Consider the following 23,971-nt stretch of genomic DNA (forward strand, 5'->3'; position numbering starts at 1 on the left):
AATCCATAAATTGAGACATTGTGCTGGGCCCAGCAGCTTACGGCCATACCACCCTGAGCACGCCCGACCTCGTCTGATCTCGAAAGCTGAGCAGGGCTGGGCTTGGTTAGTACTTGGATGGGAGACTGCCTGGGAATACCTGGTGCTGTAAGCCTTTCATTTTAATGTCATTGAACCGCTTTTGATCCAGAGAAGGGGTGTATTAAAAGACCAAAAGCAGCTGCCCATTAATGAGGGCACATTAACGACATTGCTTTTGGCTGTTTTCCAATGTCTTGTGCTGCTAGCTGATGCCACCTACACCACACCAGGGCCTGAGTGACCGGCTGGGGCCACTTACACCACATCAGGGCCTGTGGCTCTGGCTGAGGCCACTTACACCACACCAGGGCCTGTGGCTGCTGGCTGAGGCCACTTACACCACACCAGGGCATTAGTTGCTATTGAGGCCAATTACACCACACCAGGGTATGTGGCTCTTGCTCAGGCCACTTACACCACACCAGGGCCTGTGGCTGCTGGCTGAGGCCACCTACACCACACCAGGGCCTGTGGCTGCTGGCTGAGGCGACTTATACCACACCAGGGCCCTTTTGCTGCTGGCTGAGGCCACTTACACCACACCAGTGCCTGTGGCTTCTGTCTGAGGCGACTTACACCACACCAGGGCCTGTGGCTGCTGGCTGAGGCCAATTATACCACACCAGGGTCTGTGGCTCTTGCTCAGGCCACTTACACCACACCAGGGCCTGTGACACTGGCTGAGGCCACTTACACCACACCAGGGCCTGTGGCTGCTGGCTGAGGCCACTTACACCACAACAGGGCCTGTGGCTGCTGGCTGAGGCCACCTACACCACACCAGGGCCTGTGGCTGCTGGCTGAGGCCACTTACACCACACCAGGGCCTGTGGCTGCTGGCTGAAGCCACTTACACCATACCAGGGCCTTAGTTGCTATTGAGGCCACTTACACCACACCAGGGCCTGTGGCTGCTGGCTGAGGCCACCTACACCACACCAGGGCCCTTTTGCTGCTGGCTGAGGCCACTTACACCACACCAGTGCCTGTGGCTTCTGGCTGAGGCCACTTACACCACACCAGGGCCTGTGGCTGCTGGCTGAGGCCACTTACACCACACCAGGGCCTGTGGCTCTTGCTCAGGCCACTCACATCACACCAGGCCCTGCGCTTCTGGCCGAGGCCATCTTCACCAAACCAGGCCCTGTGGTTCTTGCTCAGGCCACTTACACCACACCAGGGCCTTATTTGCTATTGAGGCCACTTACACCACAACAGGGCCTGTGGCACTTGCTCAGGCCACTTACACCACACCAGGGCCTGTGGCTGCTGGCTGAGGCCACTTACACCACACCAGGGCCTGTGGCTCTTGCTCAGGCCACTTACACCACACCAGGGCCTGTGGCTGCTGGCTGAGGCCACTTACACCACACCAGGGCCTGTGGCTGCTGGCTGAGGCCACCTACACCACACCAGGGCCTGTGGCTGCTGGCTGAGGCCACCTACACCACACCAGGGCCTGTGGCTGCTGGCTGAGGCCACTTACACCACACCAGTGCCTGTGGCTTCTGGCTGAGGCCACCTACACCACACCAGGGCCTGAGTGACCGGCTGGGGCCACTTACACCACACCAGGGCCTGTGGCTCCTGGCTGAGGCCACCTACACCACACCGGGGCCTTAGTTGCTATTGAGGCCAATTACACCACACCAGGGTATGTGGCTCTTGCTCAGGCCACTTACACCACACCAGGGCCTTAGTTGCTATTGAGGCCACTTACACCACACCAGGGCCTGTGGCTGCTGGCTGAGGCCACCTACACCACACCAGGGCCTTAGTTGCTATTGAGGCCAATTACACCACACCAGGCCTGTGGCACTTGCTCAGGCCACTTACACCACACCAGGGCCTGTGGCTGCTGGCTGAGGCCACTTACACCACACCAGGGCCTGTGGCTGCTGGCTGAGGCCACCTACACCACACCAGGGCATTAGTTGCTATTGAGGCCACTTACACCACACCAGTGCCTGTGGCTTCTGTCTGAGGCGACTTACACCACACCAGGGCCTGTGGCTGCTGGCTGAGGCCAATTACACCACACCAGGGTCTGTGGCTCTTGCTCAGGCCACTTACACCACACCAGGGCCTGTGGCACTGGCTGAGGCCACTTACACCACACCAGGGCCTGTGGCTGCTGGCTGAGGCCACTTACACCACACCAGGGCCTGTGGCTGCTGGCTGAGGCCACTTACACCACACCAAGGCCTGTGGCTCTTGCTCAGGCCACTCACATCACACCAGGCCCTGCGCTTCTGGCCGAGGCCATCTTCACCAAACCAGGCCCTGTGCTGCTTGCTGTGGCCATGTACAACACACCAGGCCCTGTGCTGGTTCCTGAGGCCATCTTCAACAATCCAGGGCCTGTGCTGTTGGATAAATGCCAAACTGAGCCTTTGGGTTAGGGTATTATGCAAACATGCAGGTATGGTTATAGGATTGTTTTCGTAACTTCAGGTACTTGCCACCTAATCACTTGAATCCATAAATTGAGACATTGTGCTGGGGCCAGCAGCTTACGGCCATACCACCCTGAGCAGGCCCGACCTCGTCTGATCTCGGAAGCTAAGCAGGGCTGGGCTTGGTTAGTACTTGGATGGGAGACTGCCTGTGAATACCTGGTGCTGTAAGCCTATCATTTTCATGTCATTGAACCGCTTTTGATCCAGAGAAGGGGTGTATTAAAAGACCAAAAGCAGCTGCCCACTAATGAGGGCACATTAACGACATTGCTTTTGGCTCTTTTCCAATGTCTTGTGCTGCTAGCTGATGCCACCTACACCACACCAGGGCCTGAGTGACCGGCTGGGGCCACTTACACCACATCAGGGCCTGTGGCTCTGGCTGAGGCCACTTACACCACACCAGGGCCTGTGGCTGCTGGCTGAGGCCACCTACACCACACCAGGGCCTTAGTTGCTATTGAGGCCAATTACACCACACCAGGGTCTGTGGCTCTTGCTCAGGCCACTTACACCACACCAGGCCTGTGGCACTTGCTCAGGCCACTTACACCACACCAGGGCCTGTGGCTGCTGGCTGAGGCCACTTACACCACACCAGGGCCTGTGGCTGCTGGCTGAGGCCACCTACACCACACCAGGGCATTAGTTGCTATTGAGGCCACTTACACCACACCAGTGCCTGTGGCTTCTGTCTGAGGCGACTTACACCACACCAGGGCCTGTGGCTGCTGGCTGAGGCCAATTACACCACACCAGGGTCTGTGGCTCTTGCTCAGGCCACTTACACCACACCAGGGCCTGTGGCACTGGCTGAGGCCACTTACACCACACCAGGGCCTGTGGCTGCTGGCTGAGGCCACTTACACCACACCAGGGCCTGTGGCTGCTGGCTGAGGCCACTTACACCACACCAAGGCCTGTGGCTCTTGCTCAGGCCACTCACATCACACCAGGCCCTGCGCTTCTGGCCGAGGCCATCTTCACCAAACCAGGCCCTGTGCTGCTTGCTGTGGCCATGTACAACACACCAGGCCCTGTGCTGGTTCCTGAGGCCATCTTCAACAATCCAGGGCCTGTGCTGTTGGATAAATGCCAAACTGAGCCTTTGGGTTAGGGTATTATGCAAACATGCAGGTATGGTTATAGGATTGTTTTCGTAACTTCAGGTACTTGCCACCTAATCACTTGAATCCATAAATTGAGACATTGTGCTGGGGCCAGCAGCTTACGGCCATACCACCCTGAGCAGGCCCGACCTCGTCTGATCTCGGAAGCTAAGCAGGGCTGGGCTTGGTTAGTACTTGGATGGGAGACTGCCTGGGAATACCTGGTGCTGTAAGCCTTTCATTTTCATGTCATTGAACCGCTTTTGATCCAGAGAAGGGGTGTATTAAAAGACCAAAAGCAGCTGCCCATTAATGAGGGCACATTAACGACACTGCTTTTGGCTGTTTTCCAATGTCTTGTGCTGCTAGCTGATGCCACCTACACCACACCAGGGCCTGAGTGACCGGCTGAGGCCACTTACACCACACCAGGGCCTGTGGCTCTTGCTCAGGCCACTCACATCACACCAGGCCCTGCGCTTCTGGCCGAGGCCATCTTCACCAAACCAGGCCCTGTGGTTCTTGCTCAGGCCACTTACACCACACCAGGGCCTTATTTGCTATTGAGGCCACTTACACCACACCAGGGCCTGTGGCACTTGCTCAGGCCACTTACACCACACCAGGGCCTGTGGCACTTGCTCAGGCCACTTACACCACACCAGGGCCTGTGGCTGCTGGCTGAGGCCACTTACACCACACCAGGGCCTGTGGCTCTTGCTCAGGCCACTTACACCACACCAGGGCCTGTGGCACTGGCTGAGGCCACTTAGACCACACCAGGGCCTGTGGCTGCTGGCTGAGGCCACTCACACCACACCAGGGCCTGTGGCTGCTGGCTGAGGCCACCTACACCACACCAGGGCCTGTGGCTGCTGGCTGAGGCGACTTACACCACACCAGGGCCCTTTTGCTGCTGGCTGAGGCCACTTACACCACACCAGTGCCTGTGGCTTCTGGCTGAGGCGACTTACACCACACCAGGGCCTGTGGCTGCTGGCTGAGGCCACTTACACCACACCAAGGCCTGTGGCTCTTGCTCAGGCCACTCACATCACACCAGGCCCTGCGCTTCTGGCCGAGGCCATCTTCACCAAACCAGGCCCTGTGCTGCTTGCTGTGGCCATGTACAACACACCAGGCCCTGTGCTGGTTCCTGAGGCCATCTTCAACAATCCAGGGCCTGTGCTGTTGGATAAATGCCAAACTGAGCCTTTGGGTTAGGGTATTATGCAAACATGCAGGTATGGTTATAGGATTGTCTTCGTAACTTCAGGTACTTGCCACCTAATCACTTGAATCCATAAATTGAGACATTGTGCTGGGGCCAGCAGCTTACGGCCATACCACCCTGAGCACACCCGACCTCGTCTGATCTCGGAAGCTAAGCAGGGCTGGGCTTGGTTAGTACTTGGATGGGAGACTGCCTGGGAATACCTGGTGCTTTAAGCCTTTAATTTTCATGTCATTGAACCGCTTTTGATCCAGAGAAGGGGTGTATTAAAAGACCAAAAGCAGCTGCCCATTAATGAGGGCACATTAACGACACTGCTTTTGGCTGTTTTCCAATGTCTTGTGCTGCTAGCTGATGCCACCTACACCACACCAGGGCCTGAGTGACCGGCTGGGGCCACTTACACCACACCAGGGCCTGTGGCTGCTGGCTGAGGCCAGTTACACCACACCAGAGCCTGTGGCTGCTGGCTGAAGCCACTTACACCACACCAGGGCCTTAGTTGCTATTGAGGCCACTTACACCACACCAGGGCCTGTGGCTGCTGGCTGAGGCCACCTACACCACACCAGGGCCTGTGGCTGCTGGCTGAGGCCATTTACACCACACCAGGGCCTGTGGCTGCTGGCTGAAGCCACTTACACCACACCAGGGCCTTAGTTGCTATTGAGGCCACTTACACCACACCAGGGCCTGTGGCTGCTGGCTGAGGCCACCTACACCACACCAGGGCCCTTTTGCTGCTGGCTGAGGCCACTTACACCACACCAGTGCCTGTGGCTTCTGGCTGAGGCCACTTACACCACACCAGGGCCTGTGGCTGCTGGCTGAGGCCACTTACACCACACCAGGGCCTGTGGCTCTTGCTCAGGCCACTCACATCACACCAGGCCCTGCGCTTCTGGCCGAGGCCATCTTCACCAAACCAGGCCCTGTGGTTCTTGCTCAGGCCACTTACACCACACCAGGGCCTTATTTGCTATTGAGGCCACTTACACCACACCAGGGCCTGTGGCTCTGGCTTAGGCCACTTACACCACACCAGGGCCTGTGGCACTTGCTCAGGCCACTTACACCACACCAGGGCCTGTGGCTGCTGGCTGAGGCCACTTACACCACACCAGGGCCTGTGGCTCTTGCTCAGGCCACTTACACCACACCAGGGCCTGTGGCACTTGCTCAGGCCACTTACACCACACCAGGGCCTGTGGCTGCTGGCTGAGGCCACTCACACCACACCAGGGCCTGTGGCTGCTACCTGAGGCCACTTACACCAAACCAGGGCCTGTGGCTGCTTGCTGAGGCCATCTTCACCAAACCAGGCCCTGTGGCTGCTGGCTGAGGCCACTTACACCACACAAGGGCCTTAGTTGCTATTGAGGCCAATTACACCACACCAGGGTATGTGGCTCTTGCTCAGGCCACTTACACCACACCAGGGCCTTAGTTGCTATTGAGGCCAATTACACCACACCAGGGCCTGTGGCACTGGCTGAGGCCACTTACACCACACCAGGGCCTGTGGCTGCTGGCTGAGGCCACTTACACCACACCAGGGCCTGTGGCTGCTGGCTGAGGCCACCTACACCACACCAGGGCCTTAGTTGCTATTGAGGCCAATTACACCACACAAGGGCCTGTGGCTGCTGGCTGAGGCCACCTACACCACACCAGGGCCTGTGGCTGCTGGCTGAGGCCACTTACAACACACCAGGGCCTGTGGCTCTTGCTCAGGCCACTCATATCACACCAGGCCCTGTGCTTCTGGCCGAGGCCATCTTCACCAAACCAGGCCCTGTGCTGCTTGCTGTGGCCATGTACAACACACCAGGCCCTGTGCTGGTTCCTGACGCCATCTTCAACAATCCAGGGCCTGTGCTGTTGGATAAATGCCAAACTGAGCCTTTGGGTTAGGGTATTATGCAAACATGCAGGTATGGTTATAGGATTGTCTTCGTAACTTCAGGTACTTGCCACCTAATCACTTGAATCCATAAATTGAGACATTGTGCTGGGGCCAGCAGCTTACGGCCATACCACCCTGAGCACGCCCGACCTCGTCTGATCTCGGAAGCTAAGCAGGGCTGGGCTTGGTTAGTACTTGGATGGGAGACTGCCTGGGAATACCTGGTGCTGTAAGCCTTTCATTTTCATGTCATTGAACCGCTTTTGATCCAGAGAAGGGGTGTATTAAAAGACCAAAAGCAGCTGCCCATTAATGAGGGCACATTAACGACATTGCTTTTGGCTGTTTTCCAATGTCTTGTGCTGCTAGCTGATGCCACCTACACCACACCACGGCCTTATTTGCTGGCTGAGGCCACATACACCAAACCAGGGCCTTAGTTGCTATTGAGGCCAATTACACCACACCAGGGCCTGTGGCTCTTGCTCAGGCCACTTACACCACACCAGGGCCTGTGGCTCTGGCTGAGGCCACTTTCACCACACCAGGGCCTGTGGCTGCTGGCTGAGGCCACCTACACCACACCAGGGCATTAGTTGCTATTGAGGCCAATTACACCACACCAGGGTCTGTGGCTCTTGCTCAGGCCACTTACACCACACCAGGGCCTGTGGCTCTTGCTCAGGCCACTTACACCACACCAGGGCCTGTGGCTGCTGGCTGAGGCCACCTACACCAAACCAGGGCATTAGTTGCTATTGAGGCCAATTACACCACACCAGGGTCTGTGGCTCTTGCTCAGGCCACTTACACCACACCAGGGCCTGTGGCTCTTGCTCAGGCCACTTACACCACACCAGGGCCTGTGGCTGCTGGCTGAGGCCACCTACACCACACCAGGGCCTGTGGCTGCTGGCTGAGGCCACTTATACCACACCAGGGCCCTTTTGCTGCTGGCTGAGGCCACTTACACCACACCAGTGCCTGTGGCTTCTGTCTGAGGCGACTTACACCACACCAGGGCCTGTGGCTGCTGGCTGAGGCCAATTACACCACACCAGGGTCTGTGGCTCTTGCTCAGGCCACTTACACCACACCAGGGCCTGTGGCACTGGCTGAGGCCACTTACACCACACCAGGGCCTGTGGCTGCTGGCTGAGGCCACTTACACCACACCAGGGCCTGTGGCTGCTGGCTGAGGCCACTTACACCACACCAGGGCCTGTGGCTGCTGGCTGAGGCCACTCACATCACACCAGGCCCTGCGCTTCTGGCCGAGGCCATCTTCACCAAACCAGGCCCTGTGCTGCTATCTGTGGCCATGTACAACACACCAGGCCCTGTGCTGGTTCCTGAGGCCATCTTCAACAATCCAGGGCCTGTGCTGTTGGATAAATGCTAAACTGAGCCTTTGGGTTAGGGTATTATGCAAACATGAAGGTAGGGTTATAGGATTGTCTTCGTAACTTCAGGTACTTGCCACCTAATCACCTGAATCCATAAATTGAGACATTGTGCTGGGGCCAGCAGCTTATGGCCATACCACCCTGAGCACGCCCGACCTCGTCTGATCTCGGAAGCTGAGCAGGGCTGGGCTTGGTTAGTACTTGGATGGGAGACTGCCTGGGAATACCTGGTGCTGTAAGCCTTTCATTTTCATGTCATTGAACCGCTTTTGATCCAGAGAAGGGGTGTATTAAAAGACCAAAAGCAGCTGCCCATTAATGAGGGCACATTAACGACATTGCTTTTGGCTGTTTTCCAATGTCTTGTGCTGCTAGCTGATGCCACCTACACCACACCAGGGCCTGAGTGACCGGCTGGGGCCACTTACACCACATCAGGGCCTGTGGCTCTGGCTGAGGCCACTTACACCACACCAGGGCCTGTGGCTGCTGGCTGAGGCCACTTACACCACACCAGGGCCTTAGTTGCTATTGAGGCCAATTACACCACACCATGGTCTGTGGCTCTTGCTCAGGCCACTTACACCACACCAGGGCCTGTGGCACTGGCTGAGGCCACTTACACCACACCAGGGCCTGTGGCTGCTGGCTGAGGCCACTTACACCACACAAGGGCTTGTGGCTGCTGGCTGAGGCCACCTACACCACACCAGGGCCTGTGGCTGCTGGCTGAGGCCACCTACACCACACCAGGGTCTGTGGCTCTTGCTCAGGCCACTTACACCACACCAGGGCCTGTGGCTCTTGCTCAGGCCACTTACACCACACCAGGGCCTGTGGCTGCTGGCTGAGGCCACTTACACCACACCAGGGCCTGTGGCTGCTGGCTGAGGCCATCTACACCACACCAGGGCCTGTGGCTGCTGGCTGAGGCGACTTACACCACACCAGGGCCCTTTTGCTGCTGGCTGAGGCCACTTACACCACACCAGTGCCTGTGGCTGCTGGCTGAGGCCACTTACACCACACCAGGGCCTGTGGCTCTTGCTCAGGCCACTCACATCACACCAGGCCCTGCGCTTCTGGCCGAGGCCATCTTCACCAAACCAGGCCCTGTGGCTCTTGCTCAGGCCACTTACACCACACCAGGGCCTGTGGCTCTGGCTTAGGCCACTTACACCACACCAGGGCCTGTGGCACTTGCTCAGGCCACTTACACCACACCAGGGCCTGTGGCTGCTGGCTGAGGCCACTTACACCACACCAGGGCCTGTGGCTCTTACTCAGGCCACTTACACCACACCAGGGCCTGTGGCACTGGCTGAGGCCACCTACACCACACCAGGGCCTGTGGCGCTGGCTGAGGCGACTTATACCACACCAGGGCCCTTTTGCTGCTGGCTGAGGCCACTTACACCACACCAGTGCCTGTGGCTTCTGTCTGAGGCGACTTACACCACACCAGGGCCTGTGGCTGCTGGCTGAGGCCAATTACACCACACCAGGGTCTGTGGCTCTTGCTCAGGCCACTTACACCACACCAGGGCCTGTGGCACTGGCTGAGGCCACTTACACCACACCAGGGCCTGTGGCTGCTGGCTGAGGCCACTTACACCACACAAGGGCTTGTGGCTGCTGGCTGAGGCCACCTACACCACACCAGGGCCTGTGGCTGCTGGCTGAGGCCACCTACACCACACCAGGGCCTGTGGCTCTTGCTCAGGCCACTTACACCACACCAGGGCCTGTGGCTCTTGCTCTGGCCACTTACACCACACCAGGGCCTGTGGCTCTTGCTCAGGCCACTCATATCACACCAGGCCCTGTGCTTCTGGCTGAGGCCATCTTCACCAAACCAGGCCCTGTGCTGCTTGCTGTGGCCATGTACAACACACCAGGCCCTGTGCTGTTTCCTGAGGCCATCTTCAACAATCCAGGGCCTGTGCTGTTGGATAAATGCCAAACTGAGCCTTTGGGTTAGGGTATTATGCAAACATGCAGGTATGGTTATAGGATTGTCTTCGTAACTTCAGGTACTTGCCACCTAATCACTTGAATCCATAAATTGAGACATTGTGCTGGGCCCAGCAGCTTACGGCCATACCACCCTGAGCACGCCCGACCTCGTCTGATCTCGGAAGCTAAGCAGGGCTGGGCTTGGTTAGTACTTGGATGGGAGACTGCCTGGGAATACCTGGTGCTGTAAGCCTTTCATTTTCATGTCATTGAACTGCTTTTGATCCAGAGAAGGGGTGTATTAAAAGACCAAAAGCAGCTGCCCATTAATGAGGGCACATTAACGACACTGCTTTTGGCTGTTTTCCAATGTCTTGTGCTGCTAGCTGATGCCACCTACACCACACCAGGGCCTGAGTGACCGGCTGGGGCCACTTACACCACATCAGGGCCTGTGGCTCTGGCTGAGGCCACTTACACCACACCAGGGCCTGTGGCTGCTGGCTGAGGCCAGTTAAACCACACCAGAGCCTGTGGCTGCTGGCTGAAGCCACTTACACCACACCAGGGCCTTAGTTGCTATTGAGGCCAATTACACCACACCAGGGTATGTGGCTCTTGCTCAGGCCACTTACACCACACCAGGGCCTTAGTTGCTATTGAGGCCAATTACACCACACCAGGGCCTGTGGCACTGGCTGAGGCCACTTACACCACACCAGGGCCTGTGGCTGCTGGCTGAGGCCACTTACACCACACCAGTGCCTGTGGCTTCTGGCTGAGGCCACTTACACCACACCAGGGCCTGTGGCTGCTGGCTGAGGCCACTTACACCACACCAGGGCCTGTGGCTCTTGCTCAGGCCACTCACATCACACCAGGCCCTGCGCTTCTGGCCGAGGCCATCTTCACCAAACCAGGCCCTGTGGTTCTTGCTCAGGCCACTTACACCACACCAGGGCCTTATTTGCTATTGAGGCCACTTACACCACACCAGGGCCTGTGGCACTTGCTCAGGCCACTTACACCACACCAGGGCCTGTGGCACTTGCTCAGGCCACTTACACCACACCAGGGCCTGTGGCACTTGCTCAGGCCACTTACACCACACCAGGGCCTGTGGCACTTGCTCAGGCCACTTACACCACACCAGGGCCTGTGGCTGCTGGCTGAGGCCACTTACACCACACCAGGGCCTGTGGCTCTTGCTCAGGCCACTTACACCACACCAGGGCCTGTGGCACTGGCTGAGGCCACTTAGACCACACCAGGGCCTGTGGCTGCTGGCTGAGGCCACCTACACCACACCAGGGCCTGTGGCTGCTGGCTGAGGCGACTTACACCACACCAGGGCCCTTTTGCTGCTGGCTGAGGCCACTTACACCACACCAGTGCCTGTGGCTTCTGGCTGAGGCGACTTACACCACACCAGGGCCTGTGGCTGCTGGCTGAGGCCACTTACACCACACCAAGGCCTGTGGCTCTTGCTCAGGCCACTCACATCACACCAGGCCCTGCGCTTCTGGCCGAGGCCATCTTCACCAAACCAGGCCCTGTGCTGCTTGCTGTGGCCATGTACAACACACCAGGCCCTGTGCTGGTTCCTGAGGCCATCTTCAACAATCCAGGGCCTGTGCTGTTGGATAAATGCCAAACTGAGCCTTTGGGTTAGGGTATTATGCAAACATGCAGGTATGGTTATAGGATTGTCTTCGTAACTTCAGGTACTTGCCACCTAATCACCTGAATCCATAAATTGAGACATTGTGCTGGGGCCAGCAGCTTACGGCCATACCACCCTGAGCACGCCCGACCTCGTCTGATCTCGGAAGCTAAGCAGGGCTGGGCTTGGTTAGTACTTGGATGGGAGACTGCCTGGGAATACCTGGTGCTGTAAGCCTTTGATTTTCATGTCATTGAACCGCTTTTGATCCAGAGAAGGGGTGTATTAAAAGACCAAAAGCAGCTGCCCATTAATGAGGGCACATTAACGACATTGCTTTTGGCTGTTTTCCAATGTCTTGTGCTGCTAGCTGATGCCACCTACACCACACCAGGGCCTGAGTGACCGGCTGGGGCCACTTACACCACATCAGGGCCTGTGGCTCTTGCTCAGGCCACTTACACCACACCAGGGCCTGTGGCTCTTGCTCAGGCCACTCATATCACACCAGGCCCTGTGCTTCTGGCTGAGGCCACTTAGACCACACCAGGGCCTGTGGCTGCTGGCTGAGGCCACTTACACCACACCAGGGCCTGTGGCTGCTGGCTGAGGCCATCTACACCACACCAGGGCCTGTGGCTGCTGGCTGAGGCGACTTACACCACACCAGGGCCCTTTTGCTGCTGGCTGAGGCCACTTACACCACACCAGTGCCTGTGGCTTCTGGCTGAGGCGACTTACACCACACCAGGGCCTGTGGCTGCTGGCTGAGGCCACTTACACCACACCAGGGCCTGTGGCTGCTGGCTGAGGCCACTTACACCACACCAGGGCCTTAGTTGCTATTGAGGCCAATTACACCACACCATGGTCTGTGGCTCTTGCTCAGGCCACTTACACCACACCAGGGCCTGTGGCACTGGCCGAGGCCACTTACACCACACCAGGGCCTGTGGCTGCTGGCTGAGGCCACTTACACCACACAAGGGCTTGTGGCTGCTGGCTGAGGCCACCTACACCACACCAGGGCCTGTGGCTGCTGGCTGAGGCCACCTACACCACACCAGGGCCTGTGGCTCTTGCTCAGGCCACTTACACCACACCAGGGCCTGTGGCTCTTGCTCAGGCCACTTACACCACACCAGGGCCTGTGGCTCTTGCTGAGGCCACTCATATCACACCAGGCCCTGTGCTTCTGGCTGAGGCCACTTAGACCACACCAGGGCCTGTGGCTGCTGGCTGAGGCCAGTTACACCACACCAGGGCCTGTGGCTGCTGGCTGAGGCCATCTACACCACACCAGGGCCTGTGGCTGCTGGCTGAGGCGACTTACACCACACCAGGGCCCTTTTGCTGCTGGCTGAGGCCACTTACACCACACCAGTGCCTGTGGCTTCTGGCTGAGGCGACTTACACCACACCAGGGCCTGTGGCTGCTGGCTGAGGCCACTTACACCACACCAGGGCCTGTGGCTCTTGCTCAGGCCACTCACATCACACCAGGCCCTGCGCTTCTGGCCGAGGCCATCTTCACCAAACCAGGCCCTGTGGCTCTTGCTCAGGCCACTTACACCACACCAGGGCCTGTGGCTCTGGCTTAGGCCGCTTACACCACACCAGGGCCTGTGGCTGCTGGCTGAGGCCACTTACACCACACCAGGGCCTGTGGCTCTTACTCAGGCCACTTACACCACACCAGGGCCTGTGGCACTGGCTGAGGCCACTTAGACCACACCAGGGCCTGTGGCTGCTGGCTGAGGCCACTTACACCACACCAGGGCCTGTGGCTGCTGGCTGAGGCCACTTACACCAAACCAGGGCCTGTGGCTGCTTGCTGAGGCCATCTTCACCAAACCAGGCCCTGTGCTGCTTGCTGTGGCCATGTAAAACACACCAGGTCCTGTGCTGGTTCTTGAGGCCATCTTCAACAATCCAGGGCCTGTGCTGTTGGATAAATGCCAAACTGAGCCTTTGGGTTAGGGTATTATGCAAACATGCAGGTATGGTTATAGGATTGTCTTCGTAATTTCAGGTACTTGCCACCTAATCACTTGAATCCATAAATTGAGACATTGTGCTGGAGCCAGCAGCTTTCGGCCATACCACCCTGAGCACGCCCGACCTCGTCTGATCTCGGAAGCTAAGCAGGGCTGGGCTTGGTTAGTACTTGGATGGGAGACTGCCTGGGAATACCTGGTGCTGTAAGCCTTTCATTTTCATGTCATTGAACCGCTTTTGATCCAGAGAAGGGGTGTATTAAAAGACCAAAAGCAGCTCCCCATTAATGAGGGCACATTAACGACATTGCTTTTGGCTGTTTTCCAATGTCTTGTGCTGCTAGCTGATGCCACTTACACCACACCAGGGCCTGTGGCTGCTGGCTGAGGCCACTTACACCACACCAGGGCCTGTGGCTGCTGGCTGAGGCCACCTACACCACACCAGGGCCTTAGTTGCTATTGAGGCCAATTACACCACACCAGGGTCTGTGGCTCTTGCTCAGGCCACTTACACCACACCAGGGCCTGTGGCACTGGCTGAGGCCACTTACACCACACCAGGGCCTGTGGCTGCTGGCTGAGGCCACCTACACCACACCAGGGCCTTAGTTGCTATTGAGGCCAATTACACCACACAAGGGCCTGTGGCTGCTGGCTGAGGCCACCTACACCACACCAGGGCCTGTGGCTGCTGGCTGAGGCCACTTACACCACACCAGGGCCTGTGGCTCTTACTCAGGCCACTTACACCACACCAGGGCCTGTGGCACTGGCTGAGGCCACTTAGACCACACCAGGGCCTGTGGCTGCTGGCTGAGGCCACTTACACCATACCAGGGCCTGTGGCTGCTGGCTGAGGCCACTTACACCAAACCAGGGCCTGTGGCTGCTTGCTGAGGCCATCTTCACCAAACCAGGCCCTGTGCTGCTTGCTGTGGCCATGTAAAACACACCAGGTCCTGTGCTGGTTCTTGAGGCCATCTTCAACAATCCAGGGCCTGTGCTGTTGGATAAATGCCAAACTGAGCCTTTGGGTTAGGGTATTATGCAAACATGCAGGTATGGTTATAGGATTGTCTTCGTAACTTCAGGTACTTGCCACCTAATCACTTGAATCCATAAATTTAGACATTGTGCTGGGGCCAGCAGCTTACGGCCATACCACCCTGAGCACGCCCGACCTCGTCTGATCTCGGAAGCTAAGCAGGGCTGGGCTTGGTTAGTACTTGGATGGGAGACTGCCTGGGAATACCTGGTGCTGTAAGCCTTTGATTTTCATGTCATTGAACCGCTTTTGATCCAGAGAAGGGGTGTATTAAAAGACCAAAAGCAGCTGCCCATTAATGAGGGCACATTAACGACATTGCTTTTGGCTGTTTTCCAATGTCTTGTGCTGCTAGCTGATGCCACCTACACCACACCACGGCCTTATTTGCTGGCTGAGGCCACATACACCAAACCAGGGCCTTAGTTGCTATTGAGGCCAATTACACCACACCAGGGCCTGTGGCTCTTGCTCAGGCCACTTACACCACACCAGGGCCTGTGGCTCTTGCTCAGGCCACTTACACCACACCAGGGCCTGTGGCTCTTTCTCAGGCCACTCATATCACACCAGGCCCTGTGCTTCTGGCTGAGGCAACTTAGACCAAACCAGGGCCGGTGGCTGCTGGCTGAGGCCACTTACACCACACCAGGGCCTGTGGCTGCTGGCTGAGGCCATCTACACCACACCAGGGCCTGTGGCTGCTGGCTGAGGCGACTTACACCACACCAGGGCCCTTTTGCTGCTGGCTGAGGCCACTTACACCACACCAGTGCCTGTGGCTTCTGGCTGAGGCGACTTACACCACACCAGGGCCTGTGGCTGCTGGCTGAGGCCACTTACACCACACCAGGGCCTGTGGCTGCTGGCTTAGGCCACCTACACCACACCAGGGCGTTAGTTGCTATTGAGGCCAATTACACCACACCATGGTCTGTGGCTCTTGCTCAGGCCACTTACACCACACCAGGGCCTGTGGCACTGGCTGAGGCCACTTACACCACACCAGGGCCTGTGGCTGCTGGCTGAGGCCACTTACACCACACAAGGGCTTGTGGCTGCTGGCTGAGGCCACCTACACCACACCAGGGCCTGTGGCTGCTGGCTGAGGCCACTTACACCACACCAGGGCCTGTGGCTCTTGCTCAGGCCACTCATATCACACCAGGCCCTGTGCTTCTGGCTGAGGCCATCTTCACCAAACCAGGCCCTGTGCTGCTTGCTGTGGCCATGTACAACACACCAGGCCCTGTGCTGTTTCCTGAGGCCATCTTCAACAATCCAGGGCCTGTGCTGTTGGATAAATGCCAAACTGAGCCTTTGGGTTAGGGTATTATGCAAACATGCAGGTATGGTTATAGGATTGTCTTCGTAACTTCAGGTACTTGCCACCTAATCACTTGAATCCATAAATTGAGACATTGTGCTGGGCCCAGCAGCTTACGGCCATACCACCCTGAGCACGCCCGACCTCGTCTGATCTCGGAAGCTAAGCAGGGCTGGGCTTGGTTAGTACTTGGATGGGAGACTGCCTGGGAATACCTGGTGCTGTAAGCCTTTCATTTTCATGTCATTGAACTGCTTTTGATCCAGAGAAGGGGTGTATTAAAAGACCAAAAGCAGCTGCCCATTAATGAGGGCACATTAACGACACTGCTTTTGGCTGTTTTCCAATGTCTTGTGCTGCTAGCTGATGCCACCTACACCACACCAGGGCCTGAGTGACCGGCTGGGGCCACTTACACCACATCAGGGCCTGTGGCTCTGGCTGAGGCCACTTACACCACACCAGGGCCTGTGGCTGCTGGCTGAGGCCAGTTACACCACACCAGAGCCTGTGGCTGCTGGCTGAAGCCACTTACACCACACCAGGGCCTTAGTTGCTATTGAGGCCACTTACACCACACCAGGGCCTGTGGCTGCTGGCTGAGGCCACCTACACCACACCAGGGCCTTAGTTGCTATTGAGGCCAATTACACCACACCAGGGTCTGTGGCTCTTGCTCAGGCCACTTACACCACACCAGGGCCTGTGGCACTGGCTGAGGCCACTTACACCACACCAGGGCCTGTGGCTGCTGGCTTAGGCCACCTACACCACACCAGGGCCTTAGTTGCTATTGAGGCCAATTACACCACACAAGGGCCTGTGGCTGCTGGCTGAGGCCACCTACACCACACCAGGGCCTGTGGCTGCTGGCTGAGGCCACTTACACCACACCAGGGCCCTTTTGCTGCTGGCTGAGGCCACTTACACCACACCAGTGCCTGTGGCTTCTGGCTGAGGCGACGTACACCACACCAGGGCCTGTGGCTGCTGGCTGAGGCCACTTACACCACACCAGGGCCTGTGGCTGCTGGCTGAGGCCACCTACACCACACCAGGGCATTAGTTGCTATTGAGGCCAATTACACCACACCAGGGTCTGTGGCTCTTGCTCAGGCCACTTACACCACACCAGGGCCTGTGGCTCTTGCTCAGGCCACTTACACCACACCAGGGCCTGTGGCTGCTGGCTGAGGCCACTTACACCACACCAGGGCCTGTGGCTGCTGGCTGAGGCCACCTACACCACACCAGGGCCTGTGGCTGCTGGCTGAGGCCACCTACACCACACCAGGGCCTGTGGCTGCTGGCTGAGGCCACTTACACCACACCAGTGCCTGTGGCTTCTGGCTGAGGCGACTTACACCACACCAGGGCCTGTGGCTGCTGGCTGAGGCCACTTACACCACACCAAGGCCTGTGGCTCTTGCTCAGGCCACTCACATCACACCAGGCCCTGCGCTTCTGGCCGAGGCCATCTTCACCAAACCAGGCCCTGTGCTCCTTGCTGTGGCCATGTACAACACACCAGGCCCTGTGCTGGTTCCTGAGGACATCTTCAACAATCCAGGGCCTGTGCTGTTGGATAAATGCCAAACTGAGCCTTTGGGTTAGGGTATTATGCAAACATGCAGGTATGGTTATAGCATTGTCTTCGTAACTTCAGGTACTTGCCACCTAATCACTTGAATCCATAAATTGAGACATTGTGCTGGAGCCAGCATCTTACGGCCATACCACCCTGAGCACGCCCGACCTCGTCTGATCTCGGAAGCTAAGCATGGCTGGGCTTGGTTAGTACTTGGATGGGAGACTGCCTGGGAATACCTGGTGCTGTAACCCTTTGATTTTCATGTCATTGAACCGCTTTTGATCCAGAGAAGGGGTGTATTAAAAGACCAAAAGCAGCTACCCATTAATGAGGGCACATTAACGACACTGCTTTTGGCTCTTTTCCAATGTCTTGTGCTGCTAGCTGATGCAACCTACACCACACAAGGGCCTGAGTGACCGGCTGGGGCCACTTACACCACATCAGGGCCTGTGGCTCTGGCTGAGGCCACTTTCACCACACCAGGGCCTGTGGCTGCTGGCTGAGGCCACCTACACCACACCAGGGCATTAGTTGCTATTGAGGCCAATTACACCACACCAGGGTCTGTGGCTCTTGCTCAGGCCACTTACACCACACCAGGGCCTGTGGCTCTTGCTCAGGCCACTTACACCACACCAGGGCCTGTGGCTGCTGGCTGAGGCCACCTACACCACACCAGGGCCTTAGTTGCTATTGAGGCCAATTACACCACACCAGGGCCTGTGGCTCTTGCTCAGGCCACTCACATCACACCAGGCCCTGCGCTTCTGGCCGAGGCCATCTTCACCAAACCAGGCCCTGTGCTGCTAGCTGTGGCCATGTACAACACACCAGGCCCTGTGCTGGTTCCTGAGGCCATCTTCAACAATCCAGGGCCTGTGCTGTTGGATAAATGCTAAACTGAGCCTTTGGGTTAGGGTATTATGCAAACATGAAGGTAGGGTTATAGGATTGTCTTCGTAACTTCAGGTACTTGCCACCTAATCACCTGAATCCATAAATTGAGACATTGTGCTGGGCCCAGCAGCTTACGGCCATACCACCCTGAGCACGCCCGACCTCGTCTGATCTCGGAAGCTGAGCAGGGCTGTGCTTGGTTAGTACTTGGATGGGAGACTGCCTGGGAATACCTGGTGCTGTAAGCCTTTCTTTTTAATGTCATTGAACCGCTTTTGATCCAGAGAAGGGGTGTATTAAAAGACCAAAAGCAGCTGCCCATTAATGAGGGCACATTAACGACATTGCTTTTGGCTGTTTTCCAATGTCTTGTGCTGCTAGCTGATGCCACCTACACCACACCAGGGCCTGAGTGACCGGCTGGGGCCACTTACACCACATCAGGGGCTGTGGCTCTGGCTGAGGCCAGTTACACCACACCAGGGCCTGTGGGTTCTGGCTGTGGCGACTTACACCAAACCAGGGCCTGTGGCTGCTGGCTGAGGCCACTTACACCACACCAGGGCCTGTGGCTGCTGGCTGAGGCCATCTACACCACACCAGGGCCTGTGGCTGCTGGCTGAGGCGACTTACACCACACCAGGGCCCTTTTGCTGATGGCTGAGGCCACTTACACCACACCAGTGCCTGTGGCTTCTGGCTGAGGCGACTTACACCACACCAGGGCCTGTGGCTGCTGGCTGAGGCCACTTACACCACACCAGGGCATTAGTTGCTATTGAGGCCAATTACACCACACCAGGGTATGTGGCTCTTGCTCAGGCCACTTACACCACACCAGGGCCTGTGGCTGCTGGCTGAGGCCACCTACACCACACCAGGGCCTGTGGCTGCTGGCTGAGGCGACTTATACCACACCAGGGCCCTTTTGCTGCTGGCTGAGGCCACTTACACCACACCAGTGCCTGTGGCTTCTGTCTGAGGCGACTTACACCACACCAGGGCCTGTGGCTGCTGGCTGAGGCCAATTATACCACACCAGGGTCTGTGGCTCTTGCTCAGGCCACTTACACCACACCAGGGCCTGTGGCACTGACTGAGGCCACTTACACCACACCAGGGCCTGTGGCTGCTGGCTGAGGCCACTTACACCACAACAGGGCCTGTGGCTGCTGGCTGAGGCCACTTACACCACACCAGGGCCTGTGGCTGCTGGCTGAGGCCACCTACACCACACCAGGGCCTGTGGCTGCTGGCTGAGGCGACTTACACCACACCAGGGCCCTTTTGCTGCTGGCTGAGGCCACTTACACCACACCAGTGCCTGTGGCTTCTGGCTGAGGCGACTTACACCACACCAGGGCCTGTGGCTGCTGGCTGATGCCACCTACACCACACCAGGGCCTGAGTGACCGGCTGGGGCCACTTACACCACATCAGGGCCTGTGGCTGCTGGCTGAGGCCACTTACACCACACCAGGGCCTGTGGCTGCTGGCTGAGGCCACCTACACCACACCAGGGCCTTAGTTGCTATTGAGGCCAATTACACCACACCAGGGTCTGTGGCTCTTGCTCAGGCCACTTACACCACACCAGGGCCTGTGGCACTGGCTGAGGCCACTTACACCACACCAGGGCCTGTGGCTGCTGGCTGAGGCCACCTACACCACACCAGGGCCTTAGTTGCTATTGAGGCCAATTACACCACACAAGGGCCTGTGGCTGCTGGCTGAGGCCACCTACACCACACCAGGGCCTGTGGCTGCTGGCTGAGGCCACTTACAACACACCAGGGCCTGTGGCTCTTGCTCAGGCCACTCATATCACACCAGGCCCTGTGCTTCTGGCCGAGGCCATCTTCACCAAACCAGGCCCTGTGCTGCTTGCTGTGGCCATGTACAACACACCAGGCCCTGTGCTGGTTCCTGACGCCATCTTCAACAATCCAGGGCCTGTGCTGTTGGATAAATGCCAAACTGAGCCTTTGGGTTAGGGTATTATGCAAACATGCAGGTATGGTTATAGGATTGTCTTCGTAACTTCAGGTACTTGCCACCTAATCACTTGAATCCATAAATTGAGACATTGTGCTGGGGCCAGCAGCTTACGGCCATACCACCCTGAGCACGCCCGACCTCGTCTGATCTCGGAAGCTAAGCAGAGCTGGCCTTGGTTAGTACTTGGATGGGAGACTGCCTGGGAATACCTGGTGCTGTAAGCCTTTCATTTTCATGTCATTGAACCGCTTTTGATCCAGAGAAGGGGTGTATTAAAAGACCAAAAGCAGCTGCCCATTAATGAGGGCACATTAATGACATTGCTTTTGGCTGTTTTCCAATGTCTTGTGCTGCTAGCTGATGCCACCTACACCACACCACGGCCTTATTTGCTGGCTGAGGCCACATACACCAAACCAGGGCCTTAGTTGCTATTGAGGCCAATTACACCACACCAGGGCCTGTGGCTCTTGCTCAGGCCACTTACACCACACCAGGGCCTGTGGCTCTTGCTCAGGCCACTTACACCACACCAGGGCCTGTGGCTCTTGCTCAGGCCACTTACACCACACCAGGGCCTGTGGCTCTTTCTCAGGCCACTCATACCACACCAGGCCCTGTGCTTCTGGCTGAGGCAACTTAGACCACACCAGGGCCTGTGGCTGCTGGCTGAGGCCACTTACACCACACCAGGGCCTGTGGCTGCTGGCTGAGGCCATCTACACCACACCAGGGCCTGTGGCTGCTGGCTGAGGCGACTTACACCACACCAGGGCCCTTTTGCTGATGGCTGAGGCCACTTACACCACACCAGTGCCTGTGGCTTCTGGCTGAGGCGACTTACACCACACCAGGGCCTGTGGCTGCTGGCTGAGGCCACTTACACCACACCAGGGCCTGTGGCTGCTGGCTTAGGCCACCTACACCACACCAGGGCCTTAGTTGCTATTGAGGCCAATTACACCACACCATGGTCTGTGGCTCTTGCTCAGGCCACTTACACCACACCAGGGCCTGTGGCACTGGCTGAGGCCACTTACACCACACCAGGGCCTGTGGCTGCTGGCTGAGGCCACTTACACCACACAAGGGCTTGTGGCTGCTGGCTGAGGCCACCTACACCACACCAGGGCCTGTGGCTCTTGCTCAGGCCACTTACACCACACCAGGGCCTGTGGCTCTTGCTCAGGCCACTTACACCACACCAGGGCCTGTGGCTCTTGCTCAGGCCACTCATATCACACCAGGCCCTGTGCTTCTGGCTGAGGCCACTTAGACCACACCAGGGCCTGTGGCTGCTGGCTGAGGCCACTTACACCACACCAGGGCCTGTGGCTGCTGGCTGAGGCCATCTACACCACACCAGGGCCTGTGGCTGCTGGCTGAGGCGACTTACACCACACCAGGGCCCTTTTGCTGCTGGCTGAGGCCACTTACACCACACCAGTGCCTGTGGCTTCTGGCTGAGGCGACTTACACCACACCAGGGCCCTTTTGCTGCTGGCTGAGGCCACTTACACCACACCAGTGCCTGTGGCTGCTGGCTGAGGCCACTTACACCACACCAGGGCCTGTGGCTTCTGGCCGAGGCCATCTTCACCAAACCAGGCCCTGTGGCTCTTGCTCAGGCCACTTACACCACACCAGGGCCTGTGGCTCTGGCTTAGGCCACTTACACCACACCAGGGCCTGTGGCTGCTGGCTGAGGCCACCTACACCACACCAGGGCCTTAGTTGCTATTGAGGCCAATTACACCACACCAGGGTCTGTGGCTCTTGCTCAGGCCACTTACACCACACCAGGGCCTGTGGCACTGGCTGAGGCCACTTACACCACACCAGGGCCTGTGGCTGCTGGCTTAGGCCACCTACACCACACCAGGGCCTTAGTTGCTATTGAGGCCAATTACACCACACAAGGGCCTGTGGCTGCTGGCTGAGGCCACCTACACCACACCAGGGCCTGTGGCTGCTGGCTGAGGCCACTTACACCACACCAGGGCCCTTTTGCTGCTGGCTGAGGCCACTTACACCACACCAGTGCCTGTGGCTTCTGGCTGAGGCGACTTACACCACACCAGGGCCTGTGGCTGCTGGCTGAGGCCACTTACACCACACCAGGGCCTGTGGCTGCTGGCTGAGGCCACCTACACCACACCAGGGAATTAGTTGCTATTGAGGCCAATTACACCACACCAGGGTCTGTGGCTCTTGCTCAGGCCACTTACACCACACCAGGGCCTGTGGCTCTTGCTCAGGCCACTTACACCACACCAGGGCCTGTGGCTGCTGGCTGAGGCCACTTACACCACACCAGGGCCTGTGGCTGCTGGCTGAGGCCACCTACACCACACCAGGGCCTGTGGCTGCTGGCTGAGGCCACCTACACCACACCAGGGCCTGTGGCTGCTGGCTGAGGCCACTTACACCACACCAGTGCCTGTGGCTTCTGGCTGAGGCGACTTACACCACACCAGGGCCTGTGGCTGCTGGCTGAGGCCACTTACACCACACCAAGGCCTGTGGCTCTTGCTCAGGCCACTCACATCACACCAGGCCCTGCGCTTCTGGCCGAGGCCATCTTCACCAAACCAGGCCCTGTGCTCCTTGCTGTGGCCATGTACAACACACCAGGCCCTGTGCTGGTTCCTGAGGCCATCTTCAACAATCCAGGGCCTGTGCTGTTGGATAAATGCCAAACTGAGCCTTTGGGTTAGGGTATTATGCAAACATGCAGGTATGGTTATAGCATTGTCTTCGTAACTTCAGGTACTTGCCACCTAATCACTTGAATCCATAAATTGAGACATTGTGCTGGAGCCAGCAGCTTACGGCCATACCACCCTGAGCACGCCCGACCTCGTCTGATCTCGGAAGCTAAGCAGGGCTGGGCTTGGTTAGTACTTGGATGGGAGACTGCCTGGGAATACCTGGTGCTGTAAGCCTTTGATTTTTCATGTCATTGAACCGCTTTTGATCCAGAGAAGGGGTGTATTAAAAGACCAAAAGCAGCTGCCCATTAATGAGGGCACATTAACGACACTGCTTTTGGCTCTTTTCCAATGTCTTGTGCTGCTAGCTGATGCAACCTACACCACACAAGGGCCTGAGTGACCGGCTGGGGCCACTTACACCACATCAGGGCCTGTGGCTCTGGCTGAGGCCACTTTCACCACACCAGGGCCTGTGGCTGCTGGCTGAGGCCACCTACACCACACCAGGGCATTAGTTGCTATTGAGGCCAATTACACCACACCAGGGTCTGTGGCTCTTGCTCAGGCCACTTACACCACACC

General features: G+C 57.7%; 6 non-coding genes and 9 pseudogenes across 6 annotated transcripts; all 15 read left to right on the plus strand.

Annotated features, from left to right (window-relative positions):
- The first annotated feature begins 35 nt into the window (after nt 1-35).
- On the plus strand, nt 36-154 carry LOC146716102 (5S ribosomal RNA; annotated as a pseudogene).
- Nucleotides 155-2,592: 2,438 nt separating this feature from the next.
- On the plus strand, nt 2,593-2,711 carry LOC146716103 (5S ribosomal RNA; annotated as a pseudogene).
- Nucleotides 2,712-3,766: 1,055 nt separating this feature from the next.
- LOC146716104 (5S ribosomal RNA) lies at nt 3,767-3,885 on the plus strand (annotated as a pseudogene).
- A 1,097-nt stretch (nt 3,886-4,982) lies between these two features.
- On the plus strand, nt 4,983-5,101 carry LOC146716105 (5S ribosomal RNA; annotated as a pseudogene).
- A 1,805-nt stretch (nt 5,102-6,906) lies between these two features.
- LOC146716106 (5S ribosomal RNA) lies at nt 6,907-7,025 on the plus strand. Its single transcript, XR_014919674.1, has one exon. It is a non-coding gene; the product is annotated as a 5S ribosomal RNA (ribosomal RNA).
- Nucleotides 7,026-8,318: 1,293 nt separating this feature from the next.
- On the plus strand, nt 8,319-8,437 carry LOC146716107 (5S ribosomal RNA; annotated as a pseudogene).
- Nucleotides 8,438-10,285: 1,848 nt separating this feature from the next.
- On the plus strand, nt 10,286-10,404 carry LOC146716108 (5S ribosomal RNA). Its single transcript, XR_014919675.1, has one exon. It is a non-coding gene; the product is annotated as a 5S ribosomal RNA (ribosomal RNA).
- Nucleotides 10,405-11,932: 1,528 nt separating this feature from the next.
- LOC146716109 (5S ribosomal RNA) lies at nt 11,933-12,051 on the plus strand. The gene has a single exon (XR_014919676.1). It is a non-coding gene; the product is annotated as a 5S ribosomal RNA (ribosomal RNA).
- Nucleotides 12,052-13,903: 1,852 nt separating this feature from the next.
- On the plus strand, nt 13,904-14,022 carry LOC146716110 (5S ribosomal RNA; annotated as a pseudogene).
- A 940-nt stretch (nt 14,023-14,962) lies between these two features.
- On the plus strand, nt 14,963-15,081 carry LOC146716111 (5S ribosomal RNA). Its single transcript, XR_014919677.1, has one exon. It is a non-coding gene; the product is annotated as a 5S ribosomal RNA (ribosomal RNA).
- Nucleotides 15,082-16,297: 1,216 nt separating this feature from the next.
- Nucleotides 16,298-16,416, plus strand: LOC146716112 (5S ribosomal RNA). The gene has a single exon (XR_014919679.1). It is a non-coding gene; the product is annotated as a 5S ribosomal RNA (ribosomal RNA).
- Nucleotides 16,417-17,909: 1,493 nt separating this feature from the next.
- On the plus strand, nt 17,910-18,028 carry LOC146716113 (5S ribosomal RNA; annotated as a pseudogene).
- A 778-nt stretch (nt 18,029-18,806) lies between these two features.
- LOC146716114 (5S ribosomal RNA) lies at nt 18,807-18,925 on the plus strand (annotated as a pseudogene).
- A 1,855-nt stretch (nt 18,926-20,780) lies between these two features.
- On the plus strand, nt 20,781-20,899 carry LOC146716115 (5S ribosomal RNA; annotated as a pseudogene).
- A 2,602-nt stretch (nt 20,900-23,501) lies between these two features.
- LOC146716116 (5S ribosomal RNA) lies at nt 23,502-23,620 on the plus strand. The gene has a single exon (XR_014919680.1). It is a non-coding gene; the product is annotated as a 5S ribosomal RNA (ribosomal RNA).
- Nucleotides 23,621-23,971: the final 351 nt, after the last annotated feature.

This window comes from Copadichromis virginalis, linkage group LG3 (assembly GCF_057382275.1).
Source record: "Copadichromis virginalis isolate Kocher_CV1m ecotype Utaka linkage group LG3, C_Virginalis_male_GT1.1, whole genome shotgun sequence".
Lineage (NCBI taxonomy): Eukaryota > Metazoa > Chordata > Actinopteri > Cichliformes > Cichlidae > Copadichromis > Copadichromis virginalis.